At 32.9% G+C, this 15,749-nt stretch overlaps 1 long non-coding RNA gene across 1 annotated transcript; it reads left to right on the forward strand.

Moving 5' to 3' along the window:
* Nucleotides 1-3,419: 3,419 nt before the first annotated feature.
* On the forward strand, nt 3,420-13,243 carry LOC136032375 (uncharacterized). The gene is made up of 2 exons (XR_010618709.1): nt 3,420-3,525; nt 13,123-13,243. It is a non-coding gene; the product is annotated as an uncharacterized LOC136032375 (long non-coding RNA).
* Nucleotides 13,244-15,749: the final 2,506 nt, after the last annotated feature.

The raw sequence follows: 15,749 nt of genomic DNA on the forward strand, positions 1-15,749 counted from the left end.
TGTAGTGTCAATAGCAAAGTAATACGTTTCAATATCAAGTAGAGATAATAAGAAAGAACAAAAAAGGAAAGAATAGTAAAATCCCGAACTAAGACTAATGGGAGATTTTATTTACTGTATATATTTAAGTATATTGTTCTTACAAGTTTCTTACCTTTCTACTATCAGTGGATACAGCTTCCTTAAGACTGTAGTTACTTATCTTGAGTAACTTAAAAAGAGAGAGAGAGAGAGAGAGAGAGAGAGAGAGAGAGAGAGAGAGAGAGAGAGAGAGAGAGAGAGAGAGAGAGAGAGAGAGAATGAAGTCCCCTTTTCATTTCAGATTTTACAGGCACACTGGAATGATTAACGAAAATTGGCAAGGAGTTCCCCCAACGATGGAAATATGTTGATGACTTGTCGATCCTTGAAGTATGTCATAGGAATATTAAAAGTGACCCTGTTGAAATCCTAACCCAATGTTCGGATGAATCCAAGAATCTAAATATGACAGTAAATCCCACTAAATCACAGATAATGACAATAAACTTCTTGAAATCTACTCCTGCTTTTTGCGATCCGATCCCAAGCGAAATGCTAGTGAAACATGTTAAGCTTCTTGGTGTCACAATTTCTAATGATCTTAAGTGGGAAACACATGTATCCAACATTGTTAAACAAGCAAATGTTTCACTATCCATTTTTAAGCTACTAAACAAATTTAATTGTCCTAAGATACATTCCCTCCGTGTATACTTATCCTTTATCAGACCGTTATTGGAATATGCATGTCCGGTCTGGCATTCGCAACTTTCAAATGAACTTAGTGACAAAATCGAGTCGGTCCAAAAGCGTTCACTCAGGATCATTTACAAAGAAGGCAAAATTCCATACTCCTTCCTCCTTAAAGCTGCGCGCATTACCACCTTAAAAGAAAGGAGGGAAAAAATTTGCCTGCTTTTCGCTAAATCAGTCATTTCCAATCCCCGCACTGAGGACTTACTCCCTGATTTTCACAATCCCATTAGACTCCGACTCCCCCGGTCAGCCTCCTTAGCAATCCCAACTTACTCTCCGATTCATGCTGTTACAGAAAGGTTTCGCAAAAGTTTTATACCATTTATTCTGAAACACCTTAATAATAATTCATGATCATGTAATTGCCAAATTCCCCTTTTTACTGCAATGTTTTTGTAATTTAATTGTTAAGTTTATCTTTGATGATTTATTCTTTGAATTTGCTTTATCTTTGATGATTTTGCTTTTTTAATTCCTTTTAATTTTAAGTGTTTGACTTAATGTACTATTTTGATTTTTTTCTTAGCTTTTAGTGACATATAAAGCGAATTCGGCTCTTTAGAGCTTGTGATAGTTCTTTTGCAAATAAATCTTATCTTATCTTATCTTATATCTTACAAATTATTTGTTTTTGTAATTAACTTCTCAGTAAACATTTTATAACCCAGCCATTTGGCCAATATTCTGGTTAAAACTTACCGCTTTGAATTGTTTTCGTTATAGGCATGTTTATTCGTGTCACTGAGACTGAATTTAGTGGTAAAAGATGCTACCTAGATGGGAAAATGCAAAACAGTCCAAGGATCTACAGGCTAACCTTTCGCTACTCCAGCCAGGTCAGATTCAAATCATGGAAGTTGATATTGATAATCCATACGTCTGGCAGGTTAAAGGCATGACAGTTTTACAATTGATGTCCTTTTTCAATGAGCTTCATGAAGCCAAAATTGTTGCTTATAGTTCAAATGTACAGCAAGATACAATGTACCACCAGGTACCCAGTGGAACAACAAGCTGGACATTGGAGAGTTTGAAAATATAAGCCTATGTGTTGATATGACAATAATTTTATAATTACTAAATGTAATATTTGAGGATTAAAATATAAAACTGACTATGTAAATTGGACCTTAGTTAGTGCGATGAAACGAAACCAGTAATTAATTTTCTGATTTTATTTCGGAGTCAATTAATAAAAGCATGGCAAACAAAAATCATTAAAAAAACACAAAAACTAAGAAAACTGGTGGAAAATGCAAAAACAAAAACGTCAGAATGCAAAACCGTCCGCTATTGAATAATTAAACTGGGAAATGCAAGTTTAAAACTTACAAAATAGTGAGAGTGGTCCAGTTCCAAAGGGGGCCCACCACCTTAAAATCTCGGTCCGGACACTTTAGAAACTTCTTCAAGACACAGATGTTTGTTACATAATATGAAATATTTTCTTCAAGATATAAGAGCTTCTTACTTAATAGGGTGTAGTTTATTTATGCAAATGCTTTCTTTGGTTGTTACATAATGGAGTATTGTTTACTTATGCAAATGATTTTTTTGGATGTTACGTAATACGACTTGTCAGAGTCCGCTAGTCAAACAGGGGAGTCCCCCTGTAAAAAAAAATTATCATGGTCCAATACTTACATGCGAAGATGACGCAATCTTACGCGACTTGTTGTTATGTAATGCGGGGTTCTTTTCTTCAAGACATAGGGGCTTGTTACATAATATCGATTGTTTTGCTTAAAGGTTCAGATGATTGTTACATAAGAAAAACCCAGCAAGGGCTTTAAAAAACCTTCACGGCCCCTCCCAAGTAAGGACATGGTCCAAATCAATAATAGTCCAATATTTTCCTGCTTCACACCCAGAGAACCTTTTGTTGTTGACAAACAAAGGATTTATAAATCTTTGTTAAAAAACAAAGAAAGGAATCTGAAAGAGACAAACGAGTCTTTGACCAGTAAATGAAAAGAGTAGAACAAAAATCGAACGAACATTTCGTCTGTATAAAACAAGACGTCTTTAGCATTGAAGGAATAAAAAAAAAAGAAAAAAAAAACAAAAAAAAACCTAGATAGAATCTAAAACCAAAACAAAATAATATAAATTAAAAATGTACAAATTGGGACTTCTGGAGTAGAAAAGTGTTTTTTTTTGTTTTTTTTTTTACAAAAACTGCCCAATCCTCAGTAACTTTACCTTAGTACCATAAAGGTAAAGATATAGTAAAGAAAAATAACTTGTCTCTGAGGATGCTTGAATTATGTAAGCTTTTATTGGTTTTGACAAGAATTTTGAAAAAAACTAGATTTCAGCTGGGGGGGGGGGGGGGTACACCCAGGCTCTGGACGGCCAGTTGCCCCCCTACCCGATAGAAAATTTGGCCCCTGCTTGCATACATACTAAAGTCTAATGAATATTCCTACAAAGTCTTGAGGCCCCTGTAATTTGGAAATTTGACCATTAGTTTGCAAAAAGTTATTTATCAAAACAATTTAATCTTACAAGGTCTTATATGCGTGAGAACTAAAGTTGGGTAAGCATCCACTCTACCCTGAATCCACGCTCAACTTCTTCAAAGCTACAGTTCATAGGTAAGCTTGAAATGACTTTTTAATAAAAGTTTCTTTACCTTTTTCAGTAAGATCAGCAGTTTCACAGGCGTGGGGACAGGCAATGGAAGTACGAGAGTGTTCTCCATTATCAAATATATAGCTGGACACGACTCATCTCATATGTGTTTCTGTGAGTTTCTATATATTTCTATATTTTGTTCAAATAGGTTAGTAGTTTCACGGTCATAATGACAGGCAATGGAAGCACCAGAGTATTTTCCATAATCCTAAAAAACAGAAGAGTCTTACAAAGGTATTTTTGGATTTACAAAAAAAATATGTCTTCTAAAAACTTTTAGAAATGGATGAAAAAGTTGCAAGTATAATATCTTTGATTTTTACTGATCATTGATTGTATTATTGTATTTTCTAGAGAAATCAATTCTTGAATTGTCATGAAAATTTGCCTGTTTGATTTTCAAAAAAGGGGGAGACACCCCTTGAAAGCTATATAATTTTAAAGAAAATCCTGCCACCCAATTCAGAATATTAGAAAATCCTTATGTACTTCTGCCATTACATTACAAAATGTGGAAATATGTATTTTTTTTTATCTAGAAAGAGAACCCGGATGTGTGTTTTCATTTTTTTTTTCGGAGGTGATTGTGTAGAAGGAATAGTCCTAGAAAAGTTCTGTTGCCGCTTATAGGTGACAAAAAAGGTTGGAGGTTGGATATTCCCCCATAGTTTCTGGGGAAAGGGTTATCAGATACGCCAAGTTCACACAAACGAACTGGTCTGACGAAAGCGTTATCTACACCCTCACCAATCATTACGCTCGAATCTCATTGGCACCCTTGGTCCAAGGGCCACCCCAAGATATTTATCTAGATCCGCCCCTTGTTTTTGTATGTGCTATACCAGCTAAAGTTATTAATTCTAAGTGCAGGTTCTCAATGTCTAGATTTTTTCAAAGAATTTTGTTGATTTTAAAAATTTGGTTCACCTCTCCTTACAAAAAAACATAACAAACAAGCTCTTTCAATTGAAAGTAAGGAACAACATGAAAACTAAAACAGACCACAAATTATTCCATAGATTAGGGGTGTTGCCCACTCCACAATACCTTATTCTTCACACTAAAGTTTGCTAATACTTCTAAAAAGCTTTTTATTCTGAATAAGCAGCCCTTGTGTTTAAGGGGTTGTTTTTAAAGAATCGGAACAAAAGTCAAAAGGAAGGAGTAACACCCTTATGCTTGAAATAATTTCTGTTTGTTTACAGTTTTAATGTTGATCCTTACTTTTAGTTGAAAATTTTTTTTTTTTAATTTCTGATCGATTCTCAAGCAATTACATGATCCAGCTCCTTCCCCTACCGGAAATTCCTCCATAGAAAGTTCATCTCACGTAAAATATCCCACACCATAGAATTCTCCTTGGATAATTCGATCATCACTGAAAATCCCTGGAAAATTTCTTGGGGACAATTCTACCTGAAAAATTCTCCTTAGCATACTTTCATTTGAAAAACAATTTTAATCGGTTTTAAAAATCATACTGGAAATCCCCCTTCGTTCAATTTTCTCCCCAGAAATTTCAACCCTTCTAATGGAAAGTTGCTTACAAGCAAAATTTCCCTATGTAGAATTTCTCCCTTGAAAAAATTTCTCCCACGAAGAACCAATCCCAGAAAAAAATTCCACCCACTGAATAATTTTCATGAAAATTCCAATACAAACAAATACAACGTAGAGACAATAGGGAAAAATTTTTCAAGACAATAAAAATTATTTATGTAGATATTTCGGCCCTGATTCTGATGGGTCCTGCCGACATAGTATTTTGCTTTAATTCAAATCACCCCCCACAAGTTAAAAGAGCAGTTGTAACTTCCCTCATTGATCGTGCCCTAAATAAAATAAATAAGTTAAAATAAAAACAATGAGCAAAATCAACGGTGGACAGGTTTTCCAGCAAAAAAGTTTCCAACGATTTTCTCTCTGAAGAAATAATATGTCGTTTCTGTTTTTTGTCCTTAATAATATGGACTAGGGTTTTTAACTGTAGTGTATAGGCAAATTGCGCTTCTTTTCGGGTATTTAAATGTAATTTATATCTTAAAGACTTGGGAATAAGGTTTGCATTTCTACAGGATTCTAAAAATTTTTGTTGATTGATAATATTAGCATGTTTTTTACCTAGACTAATAAAATAAAAGATATCATAGGTCAACTGCTCCCAATAAGCTAGACGAAAATAGCGACGAAGACCACACTGCCTTTCCATAACAAACAAATACAACGTAGAGACAATAGGTAAAAATTTTTCAAGACAATGAAAATTATTTATGTAGATATTTCGGCCCTATGTCCAAGGGCCGTCTTCAGTACAATACAAGAATAAGAGAGAAACTATATATATATATAAAAGAACTTACATCAAATTGTGAGAATTAAAACTGATTACTAAAAACACTTATTAAAACATTAAAAAAAAAAAATATAGCCCTAGCATCCTTACTTCAGCGAAGTTCAACCAGGACTGGCGAAAAGAATGAAACGAAGAAATATAAAGTCATTCAAACTAAAGAGAACAAAATGATTAGATGCAATTTCTTAAAGCTAATCTTGCTTGTTTAGCAGCCTGTCTCAAAGGCCTTTTCGTAGTTGGTTCAGTACTATTATAAATTGGTTTAGTAAAATATTTTGTTAGATCATTTTTAATTAAATTTGAGTATAAAGAATTTAGTGAGTATTCCCCCAAGTCCCTGTACAAAGAAATATTTTTATTTATTTTGAGATTAATTTCAATTGATTCTCGAACCACCTGTTTTATTCCCAAATCATTACTAATGAGTGAAGAGTTTTCAAAAAGTATCATGTGGGACGGATTATTAAATATATGCCAACCTAGAGCAGAATCAAAGGAGTTGTTGGAATTATTTGAAATTAAGGCCTTGTCTATGTCATTTTTATGCTGTTGTAACCTTTTGTCTAGATTCTGATGGGTCCTGCCGACATAGTATTTTCCGCAATCACAGGGTATTTGATAGACCCCTCTTTGGCAAGTAACTGGGGTTTTATCTTTACCCGAATTTAAGAAATTGATGATTTTAAAATTATTAGTAAAAACTACGTACAGATTATATTTTGTGCAAATATTTTTTAATTTTGTTGTAATCTTTGGTATATACGGAAGAAAGACAATATTTGAGGGCTTATCAGTAGCCTCACATTGTGAAGTATCTTCTTCGATTTTAAAAGAATGTCTTTTTATTCTACGGCTAATTATTTTATTTACAAAAGGAATGGGGTATCCATTACCAAAAAGAATATCTCTGATAAAATTTATTTCTGCATTTATATATGAATGGGAGCAAATATTTAGGGCACGATCAATGAGGGAAGTTACAACTTCTCTTTTAACTTGTGGGGGGTGATTTGAACTAAAGGAAAATACTATGTCGGCAGGACCCATCAGAATCTAGACAAAAGGTTACAACAGCATAAAAATGACAAATGTTTTAAATGTTTTAATAAGTGTTTTTAACTAATCAGTTTTAATTCTCACAATTTGATGTAAGTTCTTTTATATATATATATAGTTTCTCTCTTATTCTTGTATTGTACTGAAGACGGCCCTTGGACATGGGGCCGATATATCTACATAAATAATTTTCATTGTCTTGAAAAATTTTTCCCTATTGTCTCTACGTTGTATTTGTTTGTATTGGAATTTTCATGAAAATTATTCAGTGGGTGGAATTTTTTTCTGGGATTGGTTCTTCGTGGGAGAAATTTTTTCTAGGGAGAAATTCTACATAGGGAAATTTTGCTTGTAAGCAACTTTCCATTAGAAGGGTTGAAATTTCTGGGGAGAAAATTGAACGAAGGGGGATTTCCAGTATGATTTTTAAAACCGATTATAATTTTTTTTCAAATGAAAGTATGCTAAGGAGAATTTTTCAGGTAGAATTGTCCCCAAGAAATTTTCCAGGGATTTTCAGTGATGATCGAATTATCCAAGGAGAATTCTATGGTGTGGGATATTTTACGTGAGATGAACTTTCTATGGAGGAATTTCCGGTAGGGGAAGGAGCTGGATCATGTAATTGTTTGGCAATCGATCAGAAATTAAAAAAAAAAATTTTCAACTAAAAGTAAGGATCAACATTAAAACTGTAAACAAACAGAAATTATTTCAAGCATAAGGGTGTTACTCCTTCCTTTTGACTTTTGTTCCGATTCTTTAAAAACAACCCCTTAAACACAAGGGCTGCTTATTCAGAATAAAAAGCTTTTTAGAAGTATTAGCAAACTTTAGTGTGAAGAATAAGGTATTGTGGAGTGGGCAACACCCCTAATCTATGGAATAATTTGTGGTCTGTTTTAGTTTTCATGTTGTTCCTTACTTTCAATTGAAAGAGCTTGTTTGTTATGTTTTTTTGTAAGGAGAGGTGAACCAAATTTTTAAAATCAACAAAATTCTTTGAAAAAATCTGGACATTGAGAACCTGCACTTAGAATTAATAACTTTAGCTGGTATAGCACATACAAAAACAAGGGGCGGATCTAGATAAATATCTTGGGGTGGCCATTGGACCAAGGGTGCCAACGAGATTCGAGCGTAATGATTGGTGAGGGTGTAGATAACGCTTTCGTCAGACCAGTTGGTATGTGTGAACTTGGCTGGTGCTGATGTAAAATGAAAAAGAAACCTCTTTGAAAGCCAATACTATTTTCCTATAGCAGTAAAATGCATATTAACAACAGACACGAGTAGATTCTTTTATGAATAAATTACTATGGCTTCATTGAGACTTTTTGAATGAGGAGGCCTGACTAATTTTTCTTTCTTTAGAGCTTGATAAAAAATTAATTAATGGGGAAACCTCTAATTTCTAAGAGTAGAAATACAGCTGTTTTTACAAGATACCTTGATCTGCCACAAGATTCCAACATTTTCTGTAAAGAGATTGAAAACCAGCCGCACGCCTGGTTGCTGTGGAATATCTGAGGAGCACTTCAACTTTGTGGGTCCTGACTTGTTGCGTTGGCAGCTAGAAAATTTTTTGAAGACGTTCCACGACATACAAAGGAATATTTGGTTTTTATTTGTGTCAAGGGCTCCTTTTTTCGACGATTCTTTATTCGGAAATGGAACCAAAACATGGAATGGATTGTGTCCCCCACTGTCACAGCTAATTTTTTTTTCAAAAAGGAAAGTACTTATATTATGATCTTTGTTACAAACCCTAACCTTACAGTGCCAGGGTTTAATGCCAAAATATATTTAAAGTTCCTAATTTCTTTGAAAACCATACAAGTCTAATAATGATACAGAAAAATATAATATAATAGTGTAAATAGATATTTTATTATTTCTTAAACCACATTGGCCTGCCATAACGTAAAGAAAGAAACCGATCAAAAATGGGTTTTTTTAACCCCATTCAGTATTTTCATTTGGCCTTTAAAAACTCCATTTTTGATCGTTTTCTTTCTGTATGAGATATTTTACATTGAAATAACGTCATGTACATTATCACATAACATTGTAATGTAAAATGGGTCCATTTTCTACTATTGCCATTCTAGATATACCTTACTCTTACAATCACAGGCCAGTAGAATGCTCGTTAATTCATTTGATTTCATGTTCCATCCATCTTACAGCTGGCAATGTAGTAGCCATTTGAAATTTTGTTTTTAGCAGGAGAATTCTAATGAAATCACATTAATGTAATATTTTGATCTTTTACACCCCCCCCCCTTCTTTAATCTGAAATGTAAACTAGAAGAAAGACCAATTTACCGATTCCTGAAATCATTTTATAATCCTTGTTTGAATTGTAAACTACAAAAAAGATCGGTGTCTCTTACGGGTGGGAACTTGAGAGTCAGGGTTAATAGCCCATACTAGCTCTTAATAGCCCTACATTTTATAGTTTATAACCTAAAAATGTAATGTCTCATTCCTTTAAATTTTCTTAAAAATACATAGATTTATATGAAAATAAATTCTATTGAAATGCAAAAAAATATTCTCAAAAACACGTCCTTGTGTAGAGATACAGCGTTTTCTTCTGATGACATTGGTCACTTCAGAAATGGATGGTCGTGAATGTTCTGCCTTATCTCAATTTAGGGCGTTTTGCGGAAAAACAGTCAAAATGCTGTTTAAACACGTGCTTTAATAATTTCTAACTTAACCCATTAGTGTCCAACGTAATGACTAACACAGTAGCAGCTAGGGCAAATTTTAAGCGTCCCTCAAACTGTCATAAGTATCAGAGGAGTTCTCAAATTTTTTCTGACTTGAATTTGGTTTAGTTTGGTCTTTGAATTTTTTTTTAAATATGGAAAAAAAGTAAGTTTTTTAAAGCTATCTGTTTCTAATGGAATATCAGGGAAGGTAAGTGGTTGAAACCTCTTGTTTTAGAGTTTTGTTGTTTTATAATCACTACTCTTCGAATCTATGAAATATTTGCACCAAAATGTCTACAAATAGAGGATGCAGTATAAATTAGCCAAAAGTGTTCCCAACCGGGAAATTTGGGCGTTTCGCAGACCCAGAATTTTCCACATGCTTTGTAGCAGGCAATCACTTCTGTTTTGCAGATTGGTCCCAAGAAATGTGCTTCTATAAAAAAAACAGTAGCTATGGTAGACGAAATAATATACGATTAGGTAGACATTGATATGGTCATTATCTATTTATCCCCCATAATTTCGGGGTAATAACAAAAAATATATGGGGTAAAATCAGGGTAATCAATGACGAAAGGGAGGGAGACAAGGGCAATAAAAAAATTTAATAGTCTCCCAGGTTGTCTTGCAGGGACGATAGAGCTTGAGATAATTGAAACTTGTGAATCAGCCAGCCAAAGTTGACCTCATCAATCTGGGTAGTTTCCAACTTCCACATTATGTTCAGCTAACATAGATTACGTTCCACTAGGACTTTGGCCTAGGACGACAGTATTCTACAATGCATCTTACTGCAGTCAGGCAGCTCAATAAGATAAGGCATCTGAATCCCCAAATCCCACTCGGCAAACTCAAATATCCAAAACACTTTCCAAATCCCCCTTTATAATATGTCTTCCCTCCCGTGACCCATCCTTATCATGCCGCTATCCATTACTCACGGAAACCGTACCCTAAATCGACGAGTTCTTAAGAAAGAGAATAAAAAAAAATCTGCCAAAAAAAGAAAAAAGGAAAGCACAATTTAAAGATAAAGATCTAGCAAGCAAGTTTAATTATGATTGATTATAAAATTTTATTATATATTATTTTATTTATTATAATTTTATTATTTATTATGTATTTTATTATATATGAATAAATGATTAGTTTTTCCTGTAAACGAGATTGATCTTGTAATTGTATGAAGAAACGATTTGTAAACTGATCGTGCGAGCAGTTTCATGTTTAAATCTCTAAAAGATCAAGAGCAAAACTTTGGGCGGTGGGGTCACTGGACCAAGGGTGCCAATGTGACTCAAGGTGGGCACCAAATTGAAAAGTTTATTTTAAAACAGATTAAAAAAGAAAAAAGAACGGAATAAGGGTGCCAGAAATATCTTGGGGGAAGGGTCACTCCTTCCGACTCTGTGGATCTGCGCTTGGCCTAAATTGCTTTTAACTCTTTCATTCATCTAATTTCAACCAAATTAGCTATATAATTGAAATAAATAGATAGATTTATCCCACAAAACCCTATTAGGTCATTCGCTATTTAATTAATCCCAAAACTAAAATTAAGGATTGTTTTAGGGGGAGGGCCAAGGGTAGTTAAAAATTATCCTCCTTAACACAAATTAATGTTGTAAATTGCCTCATCATACCCCCTTCATTAATGCCCAGAACCTGTACCCTAAATCGATGGGCTCTTAAGAAAGAGAATAGAAAAATGTGCCAAAAAAGACAAAAGAAAGCACAATATTAAGATGAACATCTAGCAAGCAAGTTTAATCATATGATTAATTTTTCCTGAAAGCGAGGTTTATCTTATAATTTTATGACGAAATGATTCGTAAACTTATCGTACGAGCACTTTCATGTTTTGATCTTTAACAGATCAAGAGCAAAATCTTGGGCCTGGGGACCACTGGACCAAGGGCGCCAATGTGACTCGAGGTGAGCACCAAATTGACAAGTTCATTTTAAAACAGATTTAAAAAAAGAAAAAAATGGAATAAATATGCCAGAAGTGTCTTGGGGGGAGGGTTGCCCCCTCCGAACCCATAGATCTGTCCCTGGCCAAAATTGCTTTTAACTCTTTCATTCATCTAATTTCATCCAAATTAGCTATATAGTTAAAATAAACAGATAGATAGATTTATTGACACGAAAGCCCTGTTGGGCCATTCGCTATTTAATTAGTCACAATACTAAAATTAAGGTCTTTTTAGTATGGAGGGGATTTGTTAATAGTCAAAACCTACTTTTCGATTTCCGGGTATTTTTGGATGTTTTACCAAAATATCCGGAAATATCCTTCGATCCCCTTGCACATTTAGCCATCAGTCTTCGTCTCTTATCCATTCTATGCTCGTGTCCAGAATTTTTATTTTTATCCATTTTGAACTTATAACTACAAAGCCACTTTTCAATCTGTCATTGTGAATAGACAAATAAATATAACTTCCTGTGTTACCGAACGTATAACACAAAGAAAAGCTGATTCATCATCAACATGTGTTTCCATGTTCATAAAATAGGGGAAAGTTTAATGTTCATAGAAGAATTCTTGCAGGAAGCAATGATTTTTATGCCAATTTCGCATATATATACAGAACCGGCTGAAGGTAAATAATTTGCTTCGTTTTAAGTTTCAACTTTGCTTTTTACATTCATAGGAAAGCTTTGTTTTTTGTTGTTAATTGGGTAAATCAGCTACGAATAATTGATCAAATTGACAAGTTTACTTAAAAAAAGATTTTAAAAAAGGGAAAAAGAACGGACTGTGAGTGAGGGTGCCGGAAAAGTCTTGCGGGAGGCATAATGCCCCCTGACCCCCTGGATCTACCCCTGTATAAAATGCAAAAGAAAAGAACAATAAATAGACTCTACTCCCAGTTTTTATTTATAATTTTTTGTTGCAGGTATCCTTCTTCGTGTCAAGGAATGTCCCTGAGGTTCCTCTTACAAAAAATCTTACTTAGAAAGATTAGAACAATACTGTATAAGAAAATTGTACCACTGTTTGCAAGAAATATTGTTTTTTTCAAATTCCAGTCTCAAATCCAGTTGGAATTCTTGCAATTTGCCAAATCTATTGACAACCATTGAAATTTATGGAATTGGAATTTATGGCTTTAGAATTTATTTTTTTTTAAGAAAAGAGTACGGAGCCAAAATTGTTACTCACAGTTTTGATTCTGAAACAGATATAGGAAATTGGACCTTGGAGGTTGACAAATTATAAAGCAATGTCTTGATGAAATCATTCACGATGTCAATTGACAAAGTAGTATCTTTCTGTGTTGTTTTATTGCCAATTATGTTAAAAAATGAACTGTAAAACTAACTGAACCAGTTCAAAATCCTCAGAACTTTAAATATTAAATGATATCATTACTAGCAGTCGTAAAACAATTTTTTATGTTTTGACCATAAAAAATGACAACTTGAGATAATTGTCGAAAATAAATTACAATGGTCAAACTGACCATTTCTATAGAAGAGAAAAATCACAAAAAAAACTTCATTTGTTTATAGGACACAGTTATCCGAATTTGTCGATGCCAATAAATATAAACTTGAATTGTCTTGCAGGATTGCTTGGCGCCATGAAGGAAAAAGAGAAAATCCATACATTATTAACAGAACAAGAAAAAATTTTTAAAAACATATTGTGTCCTGCCTTTGCTTCATAAATATATATACGCACCTATAAGGTAATTTTTATTTGCTCTTTAAATTATCTCGTAGCCTACTTTCAGTTTTGCTTTATATGTGTCAATTTTTCAAGAGAAATTTTATTGGCTTGGTTTTAATATTCTCTGCGAAATTGCTTTGTATGTAAAAACCTCAGTAACTCTTGATTTTTCTGTTTGTTCTCAACAAGAACCACCAACTATTGAGTTTTTGTGCGTTTAACAAATGTCTTGCTTTACACTTCAAAAATGATTCCTTAGTTTTGCTCGACAACACACGTAAAACTGATTAGTATCATACGGAAACTATAAAGAAATCCTGACCTTAAAACTGATGGATACTATGGAATAAACTGATCAGTTCCTCCATGCTACAGGTGGGTATTTGAGCGTTTCCCCATGCTTTTGAAAGGGTTCTTAGTTAATCCATCTCGTAAGTTCCTTCAAGTATTAGTTAGTTTGTTTAAGACTTCAGTAAGGTTCATTTGAGTTTTTGCTGGATTTGACACGTTGGTAAAAAAAAAGTCAGTTATATTTTTTACGCTAGCTGCTGATTATTCCCCGGACCCAGTTACGCATGAAAAGTGAGTATTGGTTAACCATCTTAACATTTATATTTGACTCTCGTCACCCCTAAAGATATGTGTATAACACTGGTGCCACAGATATTTGATACTGTAGGCCAATTTCTGTGGCACTTACTCCCCATGGATAGTAGCCATACTTGTCGTAGCTGTAGCACCAGACAAATACTGGCTGGGGCAGTACTCATAGAATATGTTGCCCGTCAATAAGAAACCACAGAGACCACAAGAGATCGCCTAGTACTCACATAAGTGCCAGTGCTAGCCCTATACTACTTACTCATATGGATATAGGAGGCTCATACAAAATACTCTTCGATCTTAACAGGATTGACTTCAGGATAAAGAACTGGTATATGTTGTACTTTTTCTGCATTGTGGATATGAGCATTTGGGATGCCCACTACACGATTGATTTTGCAAGCAATCCAGGACATTATTGGTGCACAGTTTCGTTTATTTCAAATTTATCTTGTCTAGCAAAAAAGTAATTGGTACCCATACTGCTAAATATGGTAGGGCTATGTCTAATAAAAAAGAGCTCCTTCAGCCACAAAGATTACTTTTCACCCTACTTTTCATGTTATATCAGATTACTGAAGCCACTAGCCTACTTGGCAAGTAAAGAAGGTACACTGCCAACATTGTATCCACATCCACGACAAAATATAGGGCTTATTTTTATTCTTAATGAAATCTCTTGATAGAGCAACACAGTAAAGAATTAAGTAAACAATTACCGGATGGATTTTGCTAGCTCGCAATGCTATTTCATTCCGAAAGTCAAATTGGTTTCTTCATTTCTTGATTTCATCTAATTTTGATATATACATATATATATATATATATATATATATATATATATATATATATATATATATATATATATATATATATATATATATATATATATATATATATATATATATATATACATATATATACATATATATACATATATATATATATATATATATATATATATATATATATATATATATATATATATATATATATATATATATATACATATATATATATATATATATATATATATATATATATATATAAATATATGTATATGTATAATTTTTCAGTTTTTTTAGTTTTTCCTTATTTAGTTTTTTTCTTTTTAAGTTTTTTTTCATTTTTAGTTTTTCTTTTTTTAGTTTCTTCTTTTTTCAAATTTTTTCTTTTTTAGTTTTTCTCTTTTTTAATTTTTTTAGGTTTTAAGTTTTTTGTTTATTTATTTTCTTTTTCTTCTTTTTAGTTTTTTCATTTTTTATTTTTTTTTTAGTTTTCTTTTAGTTTTTTTTTTAGTTTTTTAGTTTTTTTTCAGTTTTGTTTTCCTATTTTTATAGAAGATTGTGTAACAGACGGACATACACTACATTTTTATATAGATGTATGTATATATATATATATATATATATATATATATATATATATATATATATATATATATATATATATATATGTATAATTACTTATTAATAATTAACATTTTATTAATTATTAAGTTTTGCTTCAGTTCTTTGTATTTACTATATTTTTGTCAAAAAGTCAAGAATGTAATATACCAACATGTCTTAACAGGCTCTTCTACCTTATTTTCATAAAAAACTTCTCAGCAACCAAAAAACTATCCTCTTATGTGTAGATAAAGATAATATGTCAATCTGTAGCCAAAAAACTCTCTGTTTGTACAATTTCCGGTGATATCATAATGGATTTACACGTAGCCTTGATTTACTTTTTCTAACAGTTTCGTAGTAGATCGAAATTTGGTATTTTCAGTTAGCTGGTTGGTGTGATCGATGATGTTAGAAGGTGGGCATTCTTTTACAAAACTGTACTGAGGTTTGCACCACCAATGCTCATTTCTTGCTTTAGCTTCTATCTATTGGCTTTCAGTTGAAAACTCGGCAAGGCACATTCTCGA

The sequence above is a fragment of the Artemia franciscana genome, chromosome 10 (assembly GCF_032884065.1).
Source record: "Artemia franciscana chromosome 10, ASM3288406v1, whole genome shotgun sequence".
In the NCBI taxonomy this organism is placed as follows: Eukaryota; Metazoa; Arthropoda; class Branchiopoda; order Anostraca; family Artemiidae; genus Artemia; species Artemia franciscana.